Genomic DNA, 22,716 nt, shown 5'->3' on the forward strand with positions numbered 1-22,716 from the left:
CTGAAAGAGTTACCTGGGATGCGTCAGGCACAACGAAACTCATTCTGGGGGCCAAACTCGTTAGCAACTCATGTCAACGATGCTGCTGCTGCGGTGCAGGTTGCAGGGAAGTGTAACCGCCCGGTTATTGCAGCGCAAAGGCTGCAGTTCTATTCTATTCACATCGCTCTCAAGAGAAGTGGAAAATGTTGTTCGTATTATTGTAGCTGCTGTATTTGCAAGCTGTAATGTGTGTCTGCGTTTTTACTCTACATGCAATAAATCCGCCGTGCAGAATTAATGTAATATGTCTTGTTGCCTCGCTTTCCTTCTTTGGAGTCTCCTTCCTCAATCCATCTTGCATAAGATGAAATATTGGCCGTGGGCCCGTCCTCTTAGGCAAAGTAAGACCTTCAGGCATTGCAGGCAGTACGTCAGCCAGCAGAACGCAACACTCTCAGCCATGCGCGATATGCCGAGATCAATGGCCCAGCGTTGATGCTTAGGTGCTGCGAGCCTGCAGCCAAGAAGATTTATGTTCCCATAGTGGCAATGCATCATTAAGTGTTGCACCAGTTGAAATATTTCAAGTCAATGCAGAAAATAAATTAATTATTTCCTTCCTGTGCTGTATTACTGTTGACCTACTTTGTGCATTAAAAAACATTTACGTAGACAAATATGAATTTACCACCAATTACTTTTCCAACTGTGGCATTGTAAAAATGGTAGATAAGTCTTAAATGTGAATACAATGCTGTAATGTAAAATCACAATTGGCTTTGCCCTGTTTATGATGCATGTTGTCTATAATATAATGGCCTGTACTTTGTCAATTGTGACCAGACTTGGGCCTCCTGTTTAACAAACCTGCACTGTGAACAGTGTGATGACGAAAGGCATAGCAAGGATCTTATCCAGCAGTGTAATTATAAACGGCTATAAATTACATATCTGGATATGGATTTGTTTGAAGGTAATCGATTACAAATTTGTATGTTGCATTCTTTAGCATTATTATAGAGCCGTTAAAATGGCTGTTATTTATGGGATATTAATGAATAAATCTATAATGACTACTTATTATCGTGTATATACTTTGTGTCGTAATATCTGCGGGTAAATGTATAAAACATGTATTTGTGATGTATTGAAATTTTAAATGCCAGCATGTGGCTTACCTTGTTAATTTGTTAATGCACAAGTAACGGCTGCAAGGATAGTGAATGCAATAATGCATCAATCACAGAGTCAGAAAGTCAATATTTAAAATCAAATCAAAATCTCAGCACTTTCATTGACGTTTTGAAACAATTGGCTTCTGCTGATATTTGACAGAAAAATATGACATGTTATGCCTTATGCGCAAGCTGCAATCCTGCAATGTCACGTTATTCTGAGAACATTCATAGTTCAGTGTCTTATAATTCAATCTAGACCCATAATGTAATATTTTGTTCATGCAAATGCAGTGAGCAGCCATTCCCTAGCATATGCAGACTATTCTGATATCCATGTAGCTATTGTATAGAATATATCTCTGTTCGAGCTGTTCTAGCGCTAGAATATTAGTGGAGCGGTAGACCCCATTGGAACATTGTTTATCGGTGGACAAAAAAGTGCAGCACTTTAATAGGACTTATTGCTATTTTGTTGAACACTAAATAATGAGGAATCTGGCTGTATCCAGAAAAAAAGTTTTTTACGGTTTTCAACTATGGACGAATGTGTTCGCGCATTAGCTTCGACCATAATGGAGGGGAAAAGCATTTATCCCTGGTAAAGATTATGCAATATGGACATAACTTTTACTCAAAGAAAGAGATTGTTGTGCAATTATGGACTCGCCCTTTGGAAAACTGGCCAAATTGAGCAAAGGGTTACCCAAAAATTTGGAAACACACCGAGTGCTAAAAATACCCTCTCGGTATTCTGGCCCTACCGGCCGAGGTGCGCCTCCTCAGGCAGAGCGGCTATGCGAGCCTCATGGTTTTTCATCTCGGATAACAGATGCATTGCTTCCTGTGCACGTGGTGCGAGTGCTACCTCTTTATGGTCAATGATTAAATATCGCTTGAGGACAAATCCAGGATGGACAGAATTTTGGAACACATATCCATGAGTTGTCTTCCGTTTTTTCCATCGCAATATACCACTCTATACCTGGCCAATGTTGCTCAGCGGTGGAGAGAGCGGCTCGCAATAGGAAGGTTGCTAGTTTAAATCATCACACCTGGATACACAGGACGACCGTGGCTCGGAAAAAAACAAGGCATGTGGTATTGAAGGGACTAACAATTGATGGAGAAAGCTAGCGATTTAATATTGATCGATAGAACGAATGTGCAATAAAGGTTTCTCCGAAGAGGACGTTGGGAGCTGAAGTCCGCACACAAGTAGGGCGGGGGGGGGGGGGGGGGGGGGGGTAGATTGCAATCACAACTACGAGGTTGGGAATGGGAAATTGGCATTGATATAGACAGGAGTAGCTTTTACATGTGTAGCGACATTGAATGCGTCACTGTTGCGCGTGCCGCTGGGAGATTGGTAGACAATGGAATTAGGGGTAGCAGCCCGTTCTACCAGTTGGACCTGTGGGCAAGGCACGGAGCCTTCTCGATGATCCAGAAGGGTGCGGGGCCGAAGACGGAGCCTGGCCACGCTGGGCAAGATAAAAGGCGAGCTCCGACTCACAGTCGGGCTGCTGCGATCCGGAGCCTAGTCGGCGTCTTCACATCGTGCCTGCCTGACTACGTACCTGCCTGCGTACCGGCGAGAGACCCTGGCTGCCTGGCCAGCAGCGGCCTCTCTATACCCTGGGAGCATGGAGACCGAGCGCTCCAGCGAGGTGAGCCAAGGTGAACGGACCGGTTTGACGGTGGCAGAGGTGGAGGATGGTGCAAGGCTGCTGCATGGAGGAGAGCGAGGCGCTGGCATCAGGCCTGGCTGGGAGGAGGCGAGCAGCGGAGGACGACTGGTGGCGGCAGGAGAGGAGAGGCGCCGAGTGGAGAGACTGAGCAGGGAGCAACCCCTGCAGGCCAGCAGATGCGTAATGCCCAGACGGTGACCTGAGGGGGGTGAGCCGGGACCTGTGGGCACAGGGCGGCCCCAGGCACCTACAGGGAGGTGGTGTTTTGTGTATATATATTTGGTTTTGAAAAATTAATAAAAGTATAATTATGCTAATTATGAAGGTATTAGTTATGCAAGTCTATGCGATAATACTAATGTATGCAATTATGATCATTAGGCTCTGCCTCGTTGTCTAGGGTTGTATTATCAATCGGGATAATACAATGATTCTCGCTTTTACTGATTTATGTTTTGGTGTTTGTCAGGTCTCAAAAAATTATTACGCATGGACTCAAGAAGGCACCACTCGACTCTTCTGTGTTAAGCAACTTTAATTTCTAAACAAACTCTCTATGCGAATTGTTATGCTTGGAATATCAACACAGTACTCATCGAGATGTTCTCCTCTGATCCATACATTTAACCCTCAATGATTACGTTTGTTAAACAGGTTAATTCCTCCAGAGTAAAGCGAGCATACACGGCGATAGGCAAAAGTCCTTTAAAAATGAGACAATATTCATACGAACAGCAATAAAGAAACATGTCCCGAACAGCAATAAAGAAACATGTCCCGAAAGCAAAAGTAGACTTCAATGAATTCATTGGTAAGATTGTGCAATAACGAAATGTCTTGGAACAATGGTGTGCGGCAGTGTGCCTGCTTGTCGAGCAAATGTTATCAACTTGTTAAGGCTTCAATACATTCGCGGGCAAGAGTCTGTGATCAAAAGAACCATTTCAAGTCTCCCTGTGAATGTGTAGATTCGTAACATAAATGTTTCATTTCATCAATGAATTCATTGGTGCAATTATGCAATTAACAAATTACTCAAATACTTCTAAACAACTATCTACGTAACGCAATGGGCGAAACACAACTTTTGGAGTACTCTTGTTAGTCCTGATATGTGCTTTGTGGGTGGATTGTCTCTTTGCGTTAAGCAGACGCTGAGGTGGGGCGTTTCTTGTACCAAAATTCGTTTGTTCCCTGATGAATGTGGGCGTGTCATACACACGGCTCTCTCTCCTCTCGAGTTGGCAGCTGCTTGTCCACTACTGGACGAGCTGAGTCGGCACAACGCTTGTCTTTTTGAAGGTGTTCGATCGCGCTCGTCTGCTGGCCGCTGACACACCCGCCCAGTGGCGCTGGTTGCGCGCTCTCTCCTGCCCCGTGCTCTGGCGATGCACGGTTGCGCTCGCAGCTCGTCGACGGGGCCGACGCCCTTGCCTAGTTGTGCTGGTTGCGCGCTCTCTCCTGCTCCGTGCTCTCTGGCGGTGCGCGATTGCGCTCGCAGCTCGTCCGCTGCGGCTGTTCCTCTGCGATGGTCGATGCTTGGTGCTTTCTGCCCCTTCAGGTTGATTGCTTGTTGCGCCACACTTTCTTGCTCTCTCATTGATCATGCAGCTGCCAGCTTCACACGGACACCCACCTTTTCTTCAAGGCCTCGCTGACTCGGGTTCTTTCTACTGCTCCGTTCTCTCTCCTTTGGCGGGCAGCTGCCAGCTTCGCGCTGGCATTCAGTGGTGCCTCTCCCACCCTTCTGTCAGAGCTTCGCCTTGTTGCTCAACTTTCGTGCTCTCCACCCTTCCTCAAAGAGGGCTCCTGCTGTGAGCTGCTCATCGCTGGCTGGATCACTCGCCCTCAACTTGTAAATTGTATTCGCACACCTCCTTTAAACGACTCTGATAGCTTGGTACAATATAACTTGTCGCAATCCTTGACTCTGCAAGCGACTCAAAACATCAGAATAAATGTAGAATAAAGCTTGCAGCGATACTATCGGTCCATGCCGCACTCGGCACCGAGCATCACCTCGCCCCTCTTCTCTGCGAGACGCGACACCCATGGTTGATCTCGAGGCCATGCCCTGGAGCCTGCCCCTCGCCCCCCCCCCCCCCTGCCGTCGTACGTTTTGCAATCTCCAGGGGAGGCACCCTCCCTTAGTATTTTATTGCTACCATGTGTGTCAAATTGTTAGAAGACAAAGGTGCCCGGGAGGCTCTGATTCCATGGAAAGCATATCTGGTCTTATGTGTTTGACCTATTTTCCTTATCTTTTTTGAGTTAACCTAAGTCTAATACCTCATGATTATTTGGTTTCATCTTCTTTGTTCTTTCGGTAAAGTCACGTAGAATGGAGATGTAATAAAAGAATAAAATTCTCACGACGTTTCGGCCACATACAAGTAGCCTTCCTCAGGTGAAGAAACAGGACTGTCAGGAAGACAGCGCTTGAGTGAACACTGCCAAGCTTGGCAGCATCTTTTAAACTGGGTGGGAGGAACAGAGCGCCTTGACAAAGGAGTTACATATTAACAGTAGCTGTGTTAATGTGTTGGATTAGCAGGATGTTAAAGTCAGAAATTAGCATGTAACTGGGGGATTAGCACCACGGAGAGCTAGGAGCTTTGTTCAGACGGACGAGTCCATCTATGTTCCAAACGGAGGAGGAAACAGCCACGGTGCGCTGTTCTGTTATAATTATGCTATAGACTAGACTATTATACGTTATAATATTATACCTTCCAATCTGAACTACATTGTATGATATCATATACACAGCCCAATGTAAGCTCTAACATTATGCATTATATTGATATGCCTCCAACTAAACTTTTCTACATTACACGACTATACACCGTAATATACACTGCCATAGACAAACCCACCCTTGAATTATACAATGCGTTACTATACACTACCCTATACTTTAGCCTATAAAATATTAGACTTAGTATTACACTATTCTACTAACCCTAAAGTATACCACACTGCTGCATATTCACTATACAATTACGGTACTATATATTGCCTTATGAATTGTTAAACATTTCACTTGTACTGTTATACAAAATGCTATAAACTATACTATTGACCGTCGTGTGACAGGTACTAAGAGACAGTGCCAGCGAATGGACTGCGGTCTGAAAGGCGCCGTAAATTTCAATCGACAACCGGAATGGTTTATAACGTCTTTCCAATGGTTACCAAGCCGGAATCCATCTTCTCGGTTGAAACTGTCTTTTGTATATGTAGATTCTCTCGTGGTAACTGGATGGCTTGCAGAGAACCTGATCCTTGGAGCAGTCAATGTCATGTGACCCATTGACTTGTAACAGTGATCTGCCACGGTTGAGGTGTTCGTCCTACCGTGTTTCAAGTCTGCTTTATGTTCACGGATGCGGTCCGAGATGTCGTTTGGTTTCTCCAATGTAGCTGCTACCACAAAGGCAGTACCCATGTGTCCACAAACTAAGTTGCATGTCTGGAACTACATCTTTTACAGACAGTGCCAGACCACGGATTTTATGTACTGTGAATCGGACCTGGATCTTGTGTTTATTCAGAATTTGAGATCTTTTTTTGTAACCACCTCCCCCCCCCCCCCCCCCCCCGCAATATAGGGTAAGGTGATAGGTTTTGAATGGCTCCTCAAGAGGATCCTTTTTCATGGTTGGCGTGATGACTTTACGGATTGTGTAATCGGAATAACCATTAGCCTTGAGCTTGGTGTATGTGCTTGAATTCACTGGTAATGTGTTCCTGGTCGGAAATGCATTGGACTCTATGGTAGAGTCTTGATGAGAATTCTTCTGGGATGGATGGTGGTGGGAATCTGGTTTTAAGTAAGCATCCGTATGGGTAGCTTTGCTGTAGACTGGCTCATTGAACCATCAGGTCTCCTTTTAATTAAGACATCCAAAAAGGGTAGCTTGTCATCTTTTTCGACTTGTGGTAAATCTGATGGCTGGGTGTATGGGATTGTGGTCAAGGAATTGATCTAGAGCAGCCGGCCATGTGGCCAGATGACGAATGTCATCCACGTACCTCCTTCCATAAGGTTGGGTGTAGAGTGGCAGTCTGGTTGGCGTCAGTCTCATTGTTTTTTCCATGAAAACGTTGGCTACAACCGGCGATAGGGGGGAGCCCATTGGGGTGCCCTCGATTTGTTTGTAGAAAGTTCCATTCCAGGTGAAGTATGTGGTTAAGCAGTGTCTCACCAGGGGGGATACATCAGTATCCAGTCACTAATGAACCAAGTCTTCAATGATTGCGATGGTGTCAGGTACAGGAACTTTGAATAAGGAAACCACATCAAAACTGACAAGCAGGTCGTCTGGGGACAGGGAAATACCCTTGATTGTCGAAACCCAGGTGCATAGAGTTTAACGCAGAGGTGGTTTTTCCAGTAAAAGACCGCAGGATTTCAGACGGAAAACGTGCCAGTTTGTAGGTGGGGGGGGGGGGGGAGTTGATAGAGACGATGGGACAAAGGGGTGTATCTTCTTTACGTATCTTTGGAAGACCATATAGTCTTGGTGGCCTGGTCACAGAAGGTTTCAACGAACTGGTTGGTTTGCTCAATTAATATTATTGAATCAGAAGTGATTTTTTTTTGGTTTTAATGACGAGGCTGTTGGTGGGGTCTCTTATTGTTGTGTAGCTGCCATCGTTTAGTAGTTCCTGAATTTTGTTATATTATTTTGTCCATGATGACAGTGGCACAGCCCTTGTCGGCTGAAAGGATGCCAATATCATCCTTTTTTTTCTAATTGAGATTTCAAAGCGCTCATCTTTGCTGATGTTGCTAGCTGGCATGTTAGCGTTTGAGGGTTGCAGCAATTTCAGATCTTGCTACGTCTGCAGTGATGTGACCCATGCCCTTGAGCCACGTCTACTTGGGCAATTATATCATTAACTGGTATGTGTTTAGGTGTGACTGCAAAGTTTAGCCCTTTAGCTAAAACGGTTTTCAGACCATCAAAAATGGAACTGTTACTGCGATTTAATAACGACTTTGGTAACGTCTAGCTTTTTGCTGCGAGTCAGATTTCTTGTTGGATAAGTGGTTGAATTTGGAAATCAAGTTATCCTTACATTTGGCCAACATAGTGGCAGCTGAAGAGGCAGTCATTGTCTACATGTTCCCAATCCGATGTGGACATTGTTGCTGTCAATGATAAGTGTCATTTGTAGAGTTTTGTCTAACTGACCTAGTTTGTGTGCAAGTCTGACTTTATTGACGGCAACAATTTCCACATCGGATTAGGAACATATAGACAATATTACTGCCTCTTCAGCTGCCACTGTCTACCAAGTGTAAGGACAACTTGATCTTCCAAATTCAACCGCCTGTCCAACAAGAAATCGAGCCCACACACCGAAAAGCTAGACGTTAACGAAGTCTATTAATCGCAGTTCTATTTCTGATCATCTGAACTTTAGCTAAAGGACTAAACTTTGCAGTCACACCTAGACACATGCCAGTTAATGATATCATTGCCCATGTCGACGTGATACTCAAAGGTCTGGGTCACCATCGCTGCAGACGTAGCAAGATCTGAAATCGCTGCAACCCTCAACGCTAAGATGCCAGCTAGCAACATCAAAGATGAGTGCTTTGAATTATTTCAATTAAAACAAAGTGGTGACATTGTCATCCTCAGCCGACCAAGGGCAATGCCACTCATCGACAAAATAGAATACAACAACAAAATTCAGGAACTCCTCAACGATGGCAGCTACACAAAAATAAGAGACCCCCACCAACAGCCTCACTAAAACCAACAATCATTTCTGATTTCAACAGCAATTGATCAAATCAACCAGTTCTCGTTGAAACCTTCTGGGACCAGGCCACCAAGACTATGGTCTTCCAAAGATACATAAAGTAGATACACCCCTTCGTCCCATCGTCTCTACTATAAACTCCCCTACCTACAAACTGGGTCGTTTTCTGTCTGCAATCCTGCGGCATTTTACCGGAAAAAACCACCTCCCTGCGGTACAAAATTCTACTCGCCTGGTATAGACAATCAAGGGTATTTCCCTGTCCCCAGACGACCTGCTTGTCAGTTCTGATGTGGTTTTGTTATTCACCAAAGTGCGATGGTGTCGGACTGGAAATCAAGACTTGGTTTATCATGGACTGCATACTGATGTACCCCCCCTGGTGAGACACTGCTTAACCAACAAACTTCACCTGGAATGGAACTTTCTACAAACTGAGGGCACTCCAATGGGCTCCCGCGTGTTGCTGGTTGTAGCCAACGTTCTCATGGAAAAATTTGAGACTGACGCCAACCAGACTGCCACTCTACACCCAACCTTATGGAAGGAGGTACGTGGATGACACTTGTCATCTGGCCACATGGCCGGCCTGCTCTAGACCAATTCCTCGACCACATCAATTCCATACACCCAGCCATCAGATTTACCATGGAAGTCAAAGATGGCAAGCTACCCTTTTTGGGATGTCTTTAATTAAAAGGAGACCTGATTGGTTCAATGAGCCACTGTCTACAGGAAAGCTACCCATACGGATGCTTGCTTAAAACCAGATTCCCACCATCCATCCCAGAATTCCCTCATCAAGACTCTATACAATAGAGCCCAATGCATATCCAACTAGGAACACAGCCAGTGAACTCAAGCACGTTCACCAAGCTCTCAAGGCTAATGGTTACTCAGACTACACAATCCGCAAAGCCATCACTCCAACCATGAAGAAGGATTCTCTTGAGCCATTCGAAACTATCACCTTACTCTACATTGCAGGGGTCACAAAGATCTCTAAAATCATGAATAAACACAAGATCCAGGTCCGATTCAACACAGTACATACAATCCGTGATCTGGTTACGTCTGTAAAAGATGTGGTTCCAGACAGGCAGTACCCAGGTGGCTACAAACTAGGTTACCTCTGTGGTAGCAGCTACATCTCGGACCGCATCTGTGAACACAAAGCAAACTTAAAACACAGTAGGACAAACACCTCGGCCGTGGCAGGTCACTGTTATAATTCCGTGGGCTCACATGACATTGACTTCTCCAAGAAGGAGGTTCTCTGCAAGCCATCCGGTTACCGTGAGATTCGTGCATGAGGCTATCCACATACAAAGAGACACTTCAACCGAGAAGATGGATTCTGGCTTTAACCATTGGAAAGACGTTATAAACCATTTCGATTCATTGTATTTTACGGCGACTTTCAGACCGCAGTCCATTCGCTGGCATTGCCTCTTTGTACCTTTCACACGACGGTCAATAGTATAGTTTACACTTGTACTATTATACAAAATGCTATAATGTTTAACATACTTCATAAGCCAATATATTGTACCGTTATTGTATAGTGAATATACAGCAGTGTGGTATACAGGAAGGGTTAGTAGAATAATAGTGTAATTAAAATCTATTTTATAGGGTAGTGTATAGTAACGCCTTGTATAATTCAGGGGTGGGTTTGTCTATGGCCGTGTATATTATGGTATATAGTCGTGTAATGTAGAAAAGTTTAGTTGGAAACGTATCAATATAATGCATAATGTTAGAACTTACATTGGTTTATGTATACGATATAATACAATGTAGTTTAGATTGGAAGGTATATTATAATGTATAGTAGTCTAGTCTATAGCATAATTATAACACAGGACAGCAGCGCACGTGGCTGTTTCCTCCTCCGTTTGGAACATAGATGGACTCGTCCGTCTGAACAAAGCTCCTAGCTCTCCGTGGTGCTAATCCCCCAGTTATATGCTAATTTCTGACTTTAACATCCTGCTAATCCAACACATTAACACAGCTACTGTTAATATGTAACTCCTTTGTCAAGGCGCTCTGTTCCTCCCACCCAGTTTAAAAGATGCTGCCAAGCTTGGCAGTGTTCACTCAAGCGCTGTCTTCCTGACAGTCCTGTTTCTTCACCTGAGGAAGGCTACTTGTATTGTGGCTGGAACGTCGAGACTTATATTATTATTATCTCCATTCTACGTGACTTTACCGAAAGAACCAAGAAAATCAATCCCTGCAGTCACGAAAGTTTTTAATTGAAATAAAATTATTTGGTTTATTTAACCAAGATTTGTAATGTACCATTTTTAGCTGTTACCTTCGGTATTTCAAGGATGTTATTAACCTTTGCTCCCTGTCTGTATCCAGGGATCCGTGCTTTTTATTCTCGCGTTATATTTTGATATCTTAAGGTTGGCGATGTAACTAAGTTTTCACTTAAGCTTTCTTGACTGCCGGCATTCATATTCCTTGGTTCTCTTAGTAAAGTCATGCAGATAAAGATACAATATGATGTGCATAAGGATGAAATAAAATTAGTAATAATAAAGCCACTAATGTAGACTGCAGTCTATAATGTCGACTTATTCTTATAGCCATGCTTCGAACTTTTACCGTTAAAGAAAACACTAGTTGTAATGTCCGGTTGCCCCTGCTGTCTGGAGATGTTTGCAAAACGTCTGTGGAGGTCATATCATATGGTCCTTGGACAATCTGAAGATTTTTCAGATCGTTGTTAACCTCATTTTGCCCCAAAGTTTATTATTTCATGGCTCTTTATGGCCTCCTCTCTTGCGTTGCTTTTTAATGTGACAAGGCTGCTGGGTGTGAGGGGTGGGGTGTGCCTCGCCCTTTCATGTCCCATGCTCACCCCGATTGATTATTTAAAATTATCTTGCCAGAATTATTCATAATTTTTGGAATAAGGGCTATCTCTATATATACAATACTGGCGCGGTGGGACTGGCGTAAACTTCACACCAGCCCATGTCAAGAGGCACAATTGTACCCAGCTGGTTTTCAAGGACGACGTGCCAGACGACTTCACCGTCGATTTACCGAGCTTTGTGCGGACAGTGGTCGAGGTGCTGCGGGTGGACCCGGCGGACCTGTTCTGCCTGATTGCAACCTGCTGCAGGGTTTTATGACAAGGTTTGAAGAGAAGAATTGTGAACGGCCACTGTTCTTGTTTAAGTTGCAGTTATCTGATGGGGTTACTAAGATAATAATAACGGGTTTTCTGCACAATGAGGCGCTGTCGGACCACGACATAAAGGTCTGGCTGCGCCAGCACTTTCCTTCTATCCGGATGCAGACGGCTCCAGCACTCTTTGGGCATCTGGACGGGCGCCAGGCAATGGCGGGTGAAACTACAGTCGATGGACGGTTCCCTGTGACACGTCCTGAACGGTCAGGGTAGCAGGGGATACGTTGTCTACGCAGGGCAGCCCAAGCTCTGCACGAGGTGTGGATGCAGGGGACACCTGGCCACAGCGTGCATGGCGCAGGTGTGCTATCGTTGCAGGGCACAGGATCGTGCTGTAGAAGACTAATGCCGCGGGGCAACCTGTGTGGTAGCGGCGAGCATTTATATAGGAAGTTCCCTGACCCTTGTGCTAATATGGTATGAGCACACGAGGATCGGGTATTGGAGGTAGCTGAGGCTGGGCCACAACAACCGCCATCCGGCGAGGTGGAGTGATAGCTTGGGGGGGGGGGGGAAGAAGGTGTTCGTTTTTTTTCAATTAACGTGAGAAAACGGACAAATGTAGTTGGGGAGCTGGTGCGCCCAGGTCAAGGCGACCACGACAGAAACGATAGAGGTGGCGAGGGAATATTACAGGGATCTATATGGGGGTAAAGTATCGGAGTCTGGGGTACGGGAGTCCCTTTCCAGGAATGTTAAACGAACGATCACGGACCCCGGGGGGATAGATGGGCTACTTGAGATGGGGGAGCTGGATGAGACGGCACAAGCAAAAATCGCGGATTCCAGATGGCATTCCTGCCGACTTTTACACCATGTTTTAGGGCACGAATTAACACTGCATCTGTACAGGGAACTTCTGGATGTTGGACCTGTGCCGGGGTCCATGAGGAGGGGGAAAATTACCCTTATCTATAAAGGGAACGAGCGCACTGACCTGGGGGGTTCGTGCCCAATCTCCCTATTAAATTCGGAATACAAAATACTGGCCAGGGCCATTGCAGCTCGTGTAAAGAAAGGGGTGAGACAAGTAGTGGGGGCTGATCAGAGCCAGCGGATCACAAAACCTGGTCGATAAAGAGAAGGCTTTCAACCGCCTATCCCATGATTATCTTTTTGCAGTACTGGATAGAATGGGGGTGGGTAGGCAGCTGGCAAGATGGGTGAGGCGGTTGTATACTATGCTCACGGCCAGGTTGCTGGTGAATGGTGTGCTCTCGGATGACCTACTCGTTGAGTCTGGTGTGAGGCAGGGATGCCCTATGTCCCCTGTGCTTTTTGTTGTGCATGGAGCCCTTCACCCAGGCTATTAGAAATAACCCGAAGGTCGGGGGAATGCATATCCTGGGCAGCGGAGACCAAGGGAATGTGCTAATGTATATGGACGATATTGTGGCTGTCTGTAGGGATGTGTCCTCGGTGTGGGATGTAATGGAGCTTGCAGATCTCTTCCATCAGGCCTCAGGATCCAGAATGAATGTAGAAAAAAGCGAGCTGCTAGCTTTTGGAGACCCCAGGCTCTGAGTGCCGCCCGCCAGGGGTAAGACTACTGGACGACGAGATTCGTGTCCTAGAGGTCATCTTTTGCTGAGGGTTCGGCGGACTGGGTGGTGGAGGGAAGGCTGGCCTGGGTGATGGAGGGAAGGCTGGCCAAGTGAGCGGATAGACGCCTCACGATGGGAAGGATTTTGGTATTGAAGGTGGCCGTCATGCCGGCTTTGAATTACCTGGCCTACGTGTTCCCACCTGCTGAGCAAGTGGCGAAGAGGCTGGAAAAGGTATTCTTCAAGTTTATCTGGGGGGAGTGGGATGGACCATTTGAGAAGGACCGTTGTGTAAAAGTGCAGCGATTGGTGGGAGGAACGCCCCGGACGTCAAACGTACTCTCCATACGATCTTTGTGTGCGACATGTTGAAACTGTTCTTTTCCACGGAGCCCTGGGAAAAGGCCTCGTGCTTCCTGCAATTTCAGCTGACGTGGCTCCTGCAGAAGCTGGAGATGGCCTCGCTGCTGGGGGTATGCCCCTTGCCTGGCCGCAGGGGTGACTGACTGAGGTGGTTGACAATTATCTTAGTGTGGATTGGAACGGGAGGTGTGGTGCCTGAGGACCGTGCATGAAAGAGATCGACAATCGGGAGGCTTGCACAGCAGTACTTGGTGTGGGGGAAGGTGCACCATCGGGTTTGGAAACGTTCTGTACGATGCCTTGACGAGAACAGCGTGACCTATCCTGGTTGGCCACCTGGAATAAGTTGGACTGTAGGAAATTTGTTCTCTCGCCGCATGGCCACGACCCCCACGAGGAGATGCGGTGCGAAATGAAGACTCGGTGCATGTCCTCGTGCGGTGTCCTTTTGCGCAAGAGGTATGGGAATTGTGCGGGTCGCCGTTGTCCCATTTGACGCAACGGTGCCAAACGTGGTGTGGGAGGGGCTCTTCAAACGGTGGACGGGGACGAACTAGGCTCAGACCTGGGCTGTTATTGGTGCTGTTAAGGAGGCCCTCTGGAGAGCATGCAACCGGAAGATTAAGGGTGTCCATATGTTGCCGATGGAGGTGTGCCACTTGGCCAGGTGGCTAATTGGGCGTGAGGTGGAGCGGGTGAGGTTGGGCTGTCGAAAGGCTAATGATAAATGGTGGTGGCCATTTCCCTTGTGGAGCCAACGGGAGTGGGCTGAGCCTGACGTCCACTTTCACGGGACAAAATATGGTGGTGGCCGTATTTTGGTGCTGCTCTGCAATGGTATGGTGTGATTTACCGTCTTGTTCGCTTTTTCAGACAGGAGCAGGGAATGTGCAGATCTGTGCTAAAACAGTTTGTGCTGGATCAGTAACGAGTTGAGAGCCCCTGCATGGGCCGTATTGTAGTGTTTTGTTTTCTGCCCTTTCTGACCCCGACCAGTAGTTTGTACAATGTTGTGAAATTTTAAATAATGCCTCGCCGTCCGGATCTCATCTCGCCAGCCGAGCCTGCCTGTGCACCTGCGAGGGCCCCTGGCCGTCAGGCCGAAAGCTGCCTTGCCAATTCTGGGGGACCATGGAGACCGACCACGCTGTGGGGGCGAGCCAAGGCGGCCGGGTTGACTGCTGCCGAGGCGGAAAAGGCTGCGACATGACGACCTGGAGGTCAAAGGGTGAGGCGCAGGCAGTGACCCCGAACGAGAGGAGGCAAACTGTGACGAATGCCTAGTTGCAACAAGGAATGAAGGTACCAGTATGGAGGGAGGTGGGCTCTGCCAGCCCGAGGTGAGGAGGCTGAGGAAACGGCGGCCTCCACTGGCCAGCAGGTGCAATGTACCCAGAACGAGACTATGGTAAATGCTGAACCTGTGGGGGCAGGACGGCCCCAGGAACACGCAGGGCGGTGGCGTGGTGGAACGGGGGTGACTTTTACACTGGTCCACGCCAGGAGACAATTGCATCAGGGTGGCCTTCAAAGAGGACATGCCAGAGGAAGTGACCATCGACCGCCCGAGTTGTGCGGACAGTGGTAGTAGGGATGCTACAGGTTGAGCCTACGGACCTGTTCTGCTTTAACCTTGCTGGGCGGCAGGGCCTTCGACGATAGCTTCAGGGCAACGTTTCATGACTCGATTCGAGGAGAAGGTAGGCGAAAGACCACTGTCACTGCTCCAACTTCTGTCCAAACTCGATACAAAAATCGTCACGGTGTTGTATAATGAGGCCTTACCAGACCACGATGTGAAGGTGTGGCTAAGACAGCACTGCCTGCTGCTGTCGGGTTGTAAGCAGGTCCAAGCCTCTCTCGGTATCTGGACGGGCACCAAACAATGGCGAGTGAGGTTAAGAACAGCAGAAAGGAGCCCTACAGCACATCCCGAGCACCCTGAATATTGGCGGCAGTAAGGGCTACGTCATATACGCAGGGCAGATGTGGAGGAAGGTGCCATCTGACCACAGCGTGCGAGGCACGGATGTGCTACCGCTGTAAGACACAGGACCACGTTGTGGAAGAATGTTATGCCCCGGCACAGTAATCTTTGTGGGAGTAGGGAACCCTTATTTCGGAATTTGCCCCAGGGGGGGGGAAATTTCAACTGCCTGCTCTGCCCATCAGGAGTGCTGCCTGCATCTGGGAGTCAGAGAATAGACCCCTCCTAGGAAACTAGGCAGTCTGGTTAAGGACTTTGAATCGATCGCTTTCCAGTTACTGCACCCAACGTGCCTGGGTTTACTTGGAGAAGTTGTTTGGGAGCCTTGCACTCAATATACCTCCTTTTGTCTCTACTAGAATTAAAGCAGAGTGAGACAACCTTTTTCTATTTCGGACCATAAGCCTTAATTCCGGGTAGACTGAGGTTGGAAGGGGATCTGGCGAATGAACACGAGGCTTTCAGAGGGTGACGAGGGACTTCATCAGGCTATACAGAATGGAAAACCCTGCAGTGCTGCTTCGGCCCCATGGCAGAGTGGTGGGAAATGGTGAACAACTGGAGGCTTTTTTTCAGGCTCAGTAGGAGAGAGCATTAGGAATAAGTTTGGGGGATTGAATGACCGGTTAAAGCAGCATAAGTTGCTGGAATTAGATTTCCCAGTGAGCGAGATGGCAGCTAAGGGATAAAATCTCCTCGGCGCTGGAAAAACGAGCTGCGCAGCTCGTTTTTAGGGCAGTGGAGAAGGGATAAAAATGCACACGGATATTTTTTTTAAATGTAGGAAGGCAGAAAACACAACCCGGGAGCTGGTAAGCCCAAGTTTGGGCCGACTGAGGAAATTGTAGAGGCAGCACGGGATTACTACATGGAACTAATATGGGAGTAAGACGTCGGAGACTGAAGCACGGTACTTCTTACTGGGGGAGGTTAAACAGAATCAAACCTCCAGAGGACATTAACAGACACGTTTTAGATGGAGAAACAAGATGAGGCGATTAAGGGGACAGCGTCGGCACAACGCCAGGACAGGACGGGATACCAGCTGAATTATATTACGTTCTGGTACACTATAGCACACAACATGCTACGGTTGTATAGAGAATCCATGAGGGGAGTGATAACCCTTATAAGGGGAAGGGGGCTCGCAGGGAGCTGGCACCCAATCGCCCTGTTAAACTCGCGACTACAAGATCCTAGCAAAATCCATCGTGGCACATCTGAGGTAAGGAGGTGGAAAGATTTCGATTTAAAGCTTTCGTGACTGCAATGATTCATCTTCTTTGGTTCTTTCGGTAAAGTCATGTAGAAAAATAATAAATTGATAAAATAAAAACACAATAATATTCGCACGACGTTTCAGCCACAACACAAGCGGCCTTTATCAATTTATTGTTTTATTCTCATTCTACATGACTTTACCGAAAGAACCAAAGAAGAGGTGGTAAGACTTGACCAGATGTGCAGTCCTGGGCAGGCGAATTTCGGACAATCTCGTCCTGTTAAGGGAGGTCCTGAAATCCACAATAGGGGGGGGGGGGATGACCCATGGGACTCCTGAGCTTAGACCAAGAGAAGGTCTTTGATCGCATCTCACTTTTTTTCGGTACTGACATGCATGGGGGTAGGGGAGCAATTGGTAGGCTAGGTACGACAACTGTATCATAAGCTCACTGGCTGACTGATAAATGGTTCTTTCGGAGGCAATACCAGTTGAGACAAGGATGTCACCGATCTTATTCGTAATGTGTATGGAGCCCTTTTGCCCAGGTAGTTAGAAATAACAAAATGGTTAGGGGAGTGGAAATCCAGGAATGCAGAGAACAGGCAAAAGTAGCCATGGACGAGGTCGTCGCTTTCTGTAGGGACGTGTCCTCTGGGAGGTCCTAGAGCTTGCAAATCGTTTTCTTTTTGGCCTTGAGATCCAAGATTAATGTAAAGAGGTGAAATGATTTTTTGACGACCCCAGGCTATTAGAGGGCCGCCCACCAGGAATGATGAAATTGAGAACGCCGGGGACATGGAGGATGCCGCCGCTAGTGTCCGGGCAGGAAAATGTTTTGCGTGCGCGGCCACCATTTAAGCGGCCGGTCGGGACGTGGTTCCCACCAAAACGCCATTCCCGCCATTTTCAACACCTGCGGAGGGAAATTTTTGAACGTCTTGATGGCACCCTGTCTTCTGCTCGAGTGCGGAAGGCCGGATCGGTTCACAAGAGGATGCCATACTCGCCATCCAAGATTCTTCAGGGTGTCAAGTTTCCATCCGTTCTTCACAGCCTCTAAGGCGAGTCGTGACACGACATGCACCCGGCCCTAAAACACTTCACCCATCTTGCGTGCGCCAGGTTGCTATTGCGTGTTTATTTTTTTGCTCGTTGGGTTCCGGAACCTTTTTTCTGGCTGTGAGGTAGAGGATGAACGCGGCGTCCGTGCTGGTGTTGTGCCGTGACACTTTTTTTCGTGCGGTTGCAGCGTTGATCATTAACTTGAGGGGGCAGTTGATGATTCATTCAGTTATGGTGGGTATCCCAAGCTCCGTTTTATCCCGTGGGTTGCCATGTTAATGATTTGCGTTGTGACATCGTTTTTATTCATATTCTTAGCTCTTTCGGTAAAGTCACGTTGAAGAGAAACAATAAAATAATAAAATATACATAAAACAATAAAAATTCTCACGACGTTTCGACCATAACACAAACAGTCGTCATCAGGTGTTGGTTTGCACAGACCAATTCTTCGACCACATCAATTCCATACACCCAGCCATCAGATTTACCATGGAGGTCGAAAAAGATGGCAAGCTACCTTTTTTGGATGTCCTAATTAAAAAAGAGACCTGATGGTTCAATGAGCCATACGGATGCTCATCTGTAACCGGATTCCCACCACCATCCATCGGAAGAATTCTCTCATCAAGACTCTATCATAGAGCCCAATGCATATCCGACCAGGAACACATAGGCAGTGAACTCAAGCACGTACACCAAGCTCTTAAGGGTAATGGTTACTCCGACACTACAATCTGCAAAGCTATCACTCAAACCATGAAGGAGCCTTTCAAAACCATCACTTTACCCTACATTGCGGGAATCACAAAGGGCTCAAATCTTGAATAAACACAAGATCCAGGTCCGTTTCAACACATTACATAAATCCGTGATCTGGTTCCGTCTGTAAAAGATGTGATTCCGGACATACAATACCCTGGTCTACAAACTAAGTTGCCTCTGGTAGTAGTTACATTGGAGAAACCAAACGCCATTTCTCAGACTGCATTCGTGAACACTAAGCAGACCTTAAACACGGTCGGACCAACACTTCGGCCGTGGCAGATCATTGTTATAATTCAGTAGGCTCACATGACATTGACTTTTCCAAGACAGAGGTTCTTTGTAAGCCATCTGGCTACCATGAGAGATTCGTTCATGAGGCTATTCACATATACAAGCAAAGACAATTTCAACCGAGCAGATGGATTCTGGCTTGGCAATCATTGGAAAGATTTGAGAAACCATTTTGGTTAATTTTTCGTCTCCCCCCCCCCCCTCCCCCTCTTTTCATAACATAGATGGACTAGTCCTAAATAAACTGCCAAATCGCTGCGTGTGGCGCTGACGTTTTTTATAAATAAATACACCGTTTAAAAATAAAGAAATGTATGCAAAACGACACCTGATGACGACCGTTTGTGTTATGGTCGAAACGTCGTGAATTTTTATTGTTTCATATATATTTTATTGTTTCCCTTCAACGTGACTTTACCGAAAGAACTAAGAATATGAATTACTGCAGTCACGAAGGCTTTAAATCTAAATTGTTTTTGTTGCAGTTGCATTTGACAATGTACAGACTGCGACCTATGCTTTGTATGCACCTTTGCTCGCGATTGTTAATAATGTGTCGCAAACTTTGATCGCAATTGTTAACGATATACTGAATGGTGCTTTGCACGTTATTGTTGACTGCGAACTGTATGAAACATTGCTTGAGTGACATTTGCACCAGTGATTTCGAATTGGGATGCTGGCTGTGGCCTATCCTGGGGCACAGATCCTGACCAGGATGCCCCTGTGATTATTGCATGTCTGCCACGAGAATTGTGGTCCTGTTGTGCTGTGACAGACGGTTTGACCTGACGGCACAGAGGCTGAGACCCTCCACGGGGTGTTTAGCGCAGTGAGACGGGCTCATGGTGCCCGGGAATAGTGGTCCCGTTTTAAGTTGTAGCGAACGGTGAGACCTTGCTAGCAGGAGGCGGAGATTCTCCTTGCGTGTCTGCCAGCGGGAAGGGCAGTGGACTCGTACTGCTCTGGTTGCTAACGGTATTAAAAGTTTAGGAGAACTAGTCCTGCATATCCTATTTGGATATGGAAATTGTGGGGGTTTAGGCTGAGGTTGGCAGAATGCGACCAGGTTCGGGCTGATTGCTGGGACGAGAGTGAAGGCACATGCTGGAATGCATGATAAGCCAAGTTGTGGCAGTAACCTTTAAGTTGTTCAGGGTGCATGTTGTGGAGAGGTGGTGTCCTCTCAGCATGGTTGGTACAGCTGACTGCTGCGATGCGAGTCTCAGACTGGTTAAAATTTCCTCCAATACGCCCGACGTGTGCAACAGGCTGCGTCGGAAAGGCGGAGTGCAAACATGTGACATGAGATGTCCGTTATGATCCCCAAGGGAGGGCTGCTGAGATGCAAGCACAGGAAAACCGGAGGTACGGTTTGCTTATGTGGCCGCCTTTTTGGGCGAGCGCAGAGATGCAGTTCGCACGTGCAGCCGCCATTTCTGGGCAAGAACAGGCAGATTATAGCGTCACTACTGTGAGCCTGTACACACGTCACTACATCGGGTATATTGTAATGACGTTACGGGCAGGTCGGAGCCGGGAGGCTGTCAGTACCACGGGGGTTGTCAGGCCATGGCACTCTATATGAACCCGGCCGGACACGTGACCGGATAAACGTGGGAACCCCAGGGGGACCTTGGGAGTCACGTAGCCAGGGCTGAGCCTTCGAGGATTCGAAGGTGAGCGTGGCCTGGGCACATGAGGCGGCTATAAGCAGGCTCCACACCTGGTGCAGGTCTGCTCGGGTCTGGGATTAAGATACCTCATGAAGACGCCTCAGAGTCGAGCCTCAATTCAGCGTGGCCAACCAGTAGCACTCCTGGCTTGGCCATGCAAGTCGTAATCAGAGCGTGTGTTTTAGCGAGGATAGGTCGGTCACCACCCTATGTTAAGAGTTGCCTGTGTTTTAATAATAAATGGTGTTTCCTCCAGGTTCCAGTGTGCACCTGGATTGAACACACTACAACAGTAGAGGCATAAGTAATCAGGATCCTTGGTCACCTTCTACCGGGAGGACTCGGCAAAGAGATGGTAAAGAATGGATAAAGGCAGTAAAGGGCAGGCTGGCCAGATGGACGAACAGGTGCCTTGCAATGGGTCCTGGTTCTGAAAGTGGAATTACTACCAACACTCAATCTGGCCTATGTATTCCTGCCGGGTGCCCAAATGGCAAAAAAAAAATAGACAATGTTCTTCGGGTTCATCTGGGGAGGCGGGATGGACTGGGCATAAAGGGAGATGGTACAAAAGCGTCACGAAGAGTGGGAGGGGCGCTCCAAATGTCACACGTGCCCTCACCATGATTTTTGTTCGATACATTATACTTGTTTTTTCCAATGGGCTCCAGGTGAAGGCCTCACATTGTTTCACAGTATAAACTGGCATGGCTCCTGCTAGACAATTGAACCTCATTCCCGAGCGGCACGCCCCTTCCTTGGACGCAGGGATGGTTGAGTGCCATGGTAACAAGTATTGCAGAATGAGCCGGTACGGGAGTTGTGGTGCCCGAGAGGAGTCCTAGCCGAGATGATCAAGAGGCCTGTGCAAAGGTATCGGGTACACGGAGTGCCATGCACCAAATTTGAAAGAACATGACATTTGAGGCCCTAGCGAAAAGGCAACGAGACCTATCCTTACTGGCAGCCTGGGACAGGTTGGAATGCTGGAGGTTCATGTATTTCTGCCATATGGCCCGTACCCCCAAATGCCCGAGAGGCTGCAATTCTGAGGGTACGGCTCGCGCCATTGTGCAATGCCCCTTTGCATAGGAAGTGTGGGAACTATGCTAGCCTCTACCGACTCGTTTTTATGCGGTTAAGGCTACAAATGCCAAACAGTTTGGAGTTTTCTGACAGAAGGCAGGAGGGGCTTTGGCTCAGACATGTGCTGTCGTAGGAGCCATAAAAGAGACCCTGTGGATGGATGATTCGAGGGGTGTCATATAGGCACCCTCAAGAGGTATACCACCGAGCCAGGAGGCTGATAGAGTGGTGGAAGTAGAGTAAAAATAGGCAAAGCCGCAAATGAAAAATGGTTGTGGCCTCCACCCCCGTTTGGCACGGGATGAAGTAAACCAAGCTTGGGAAAGTCCTCTGAGTTTTTGTTTCTTCGATGACTGCAAACTCTTGCTCCAATGATGTGATTTTTTTTTTAAGATGGCAATAATCCTCTTTTCGTAACCTGTGCACTTGATGTGTGGTGAGTGGTAAGGGCTCCTGATATCGTGGAAAGATCCCTTGTGCGGGTTGCTGTCATGGTTTTTTTAAATAGTCGTGATCTTCCCCCTCTTCAAGCTGTGGGATCTTGCAGCTTGTTGGCTCTCCTGACCCAGTGTGTAGTTGTCCCCTAAGGCTGTGAAGGCCAGAATAAAAGAGGGAGTACCTCCTACGTGTGAATTGGTACACTACATTTGTCAGGAGTATTAAAATTTATTTTTATATATTGTAGGGTTAGGAATTTTTCCTTTCAAATCCTTGAGGGGGGCATAGGCAATGTCGAAGTTCTCGAAGGCTCATCGGCATGTCCTTGGAAAAAGAGGGTGATTGAGGGTTCTTGGGCAGCCCCAGCAGTCGCGACCCCAGCAAAAGGGGTTGCGGAGTGGACGATGGTCCCGCACCACCGCCGGCTGGAAAAGGGCTG

The 22,716-nt window shown here is 47.3% G+C and overlaps 1 long non-coding RNA gene across 1 annotated transcript in view; it reads left to right on the forward strand.

Moving 5' to 3' along the window:
* The first annotated feature begins 2,519 nt into the window (after nt 1–2,519).
* The window catches only part of LOC142925095 (uncharacterized), a 35,737-nt gene continuing 15,540 nt past the window's right edge, over nt 2,520–22,716 (forward strand). The window contains exon 1 of the long non-coding RNA XR_012942200.1: nt 2,520–2,827. This is a non-coding gene — a long non-coding RNA (uncharacterized LOC142925095). The remainder of the gene's footprint in view (nt 2,828–22,716) is intronic.

The sequence above is a fragment of the Petromyzon marinus genome, chromosome 18 (assembly GCF_048934315.1).
Source record: "Petromyzon marinus isolate PM22_M1 ecotype Great Lakes invasive population chromosome 18, UKy_Petmar_22M1.pri1.0, whole genome shotgun sequence".
Lineage (NCBI taxonomy): Eukaryota > Metazoa > Chordata > Hyperoartia > Petromyzontiformes > Petromyzontidae > Petromyzon > Petromyzon marinus.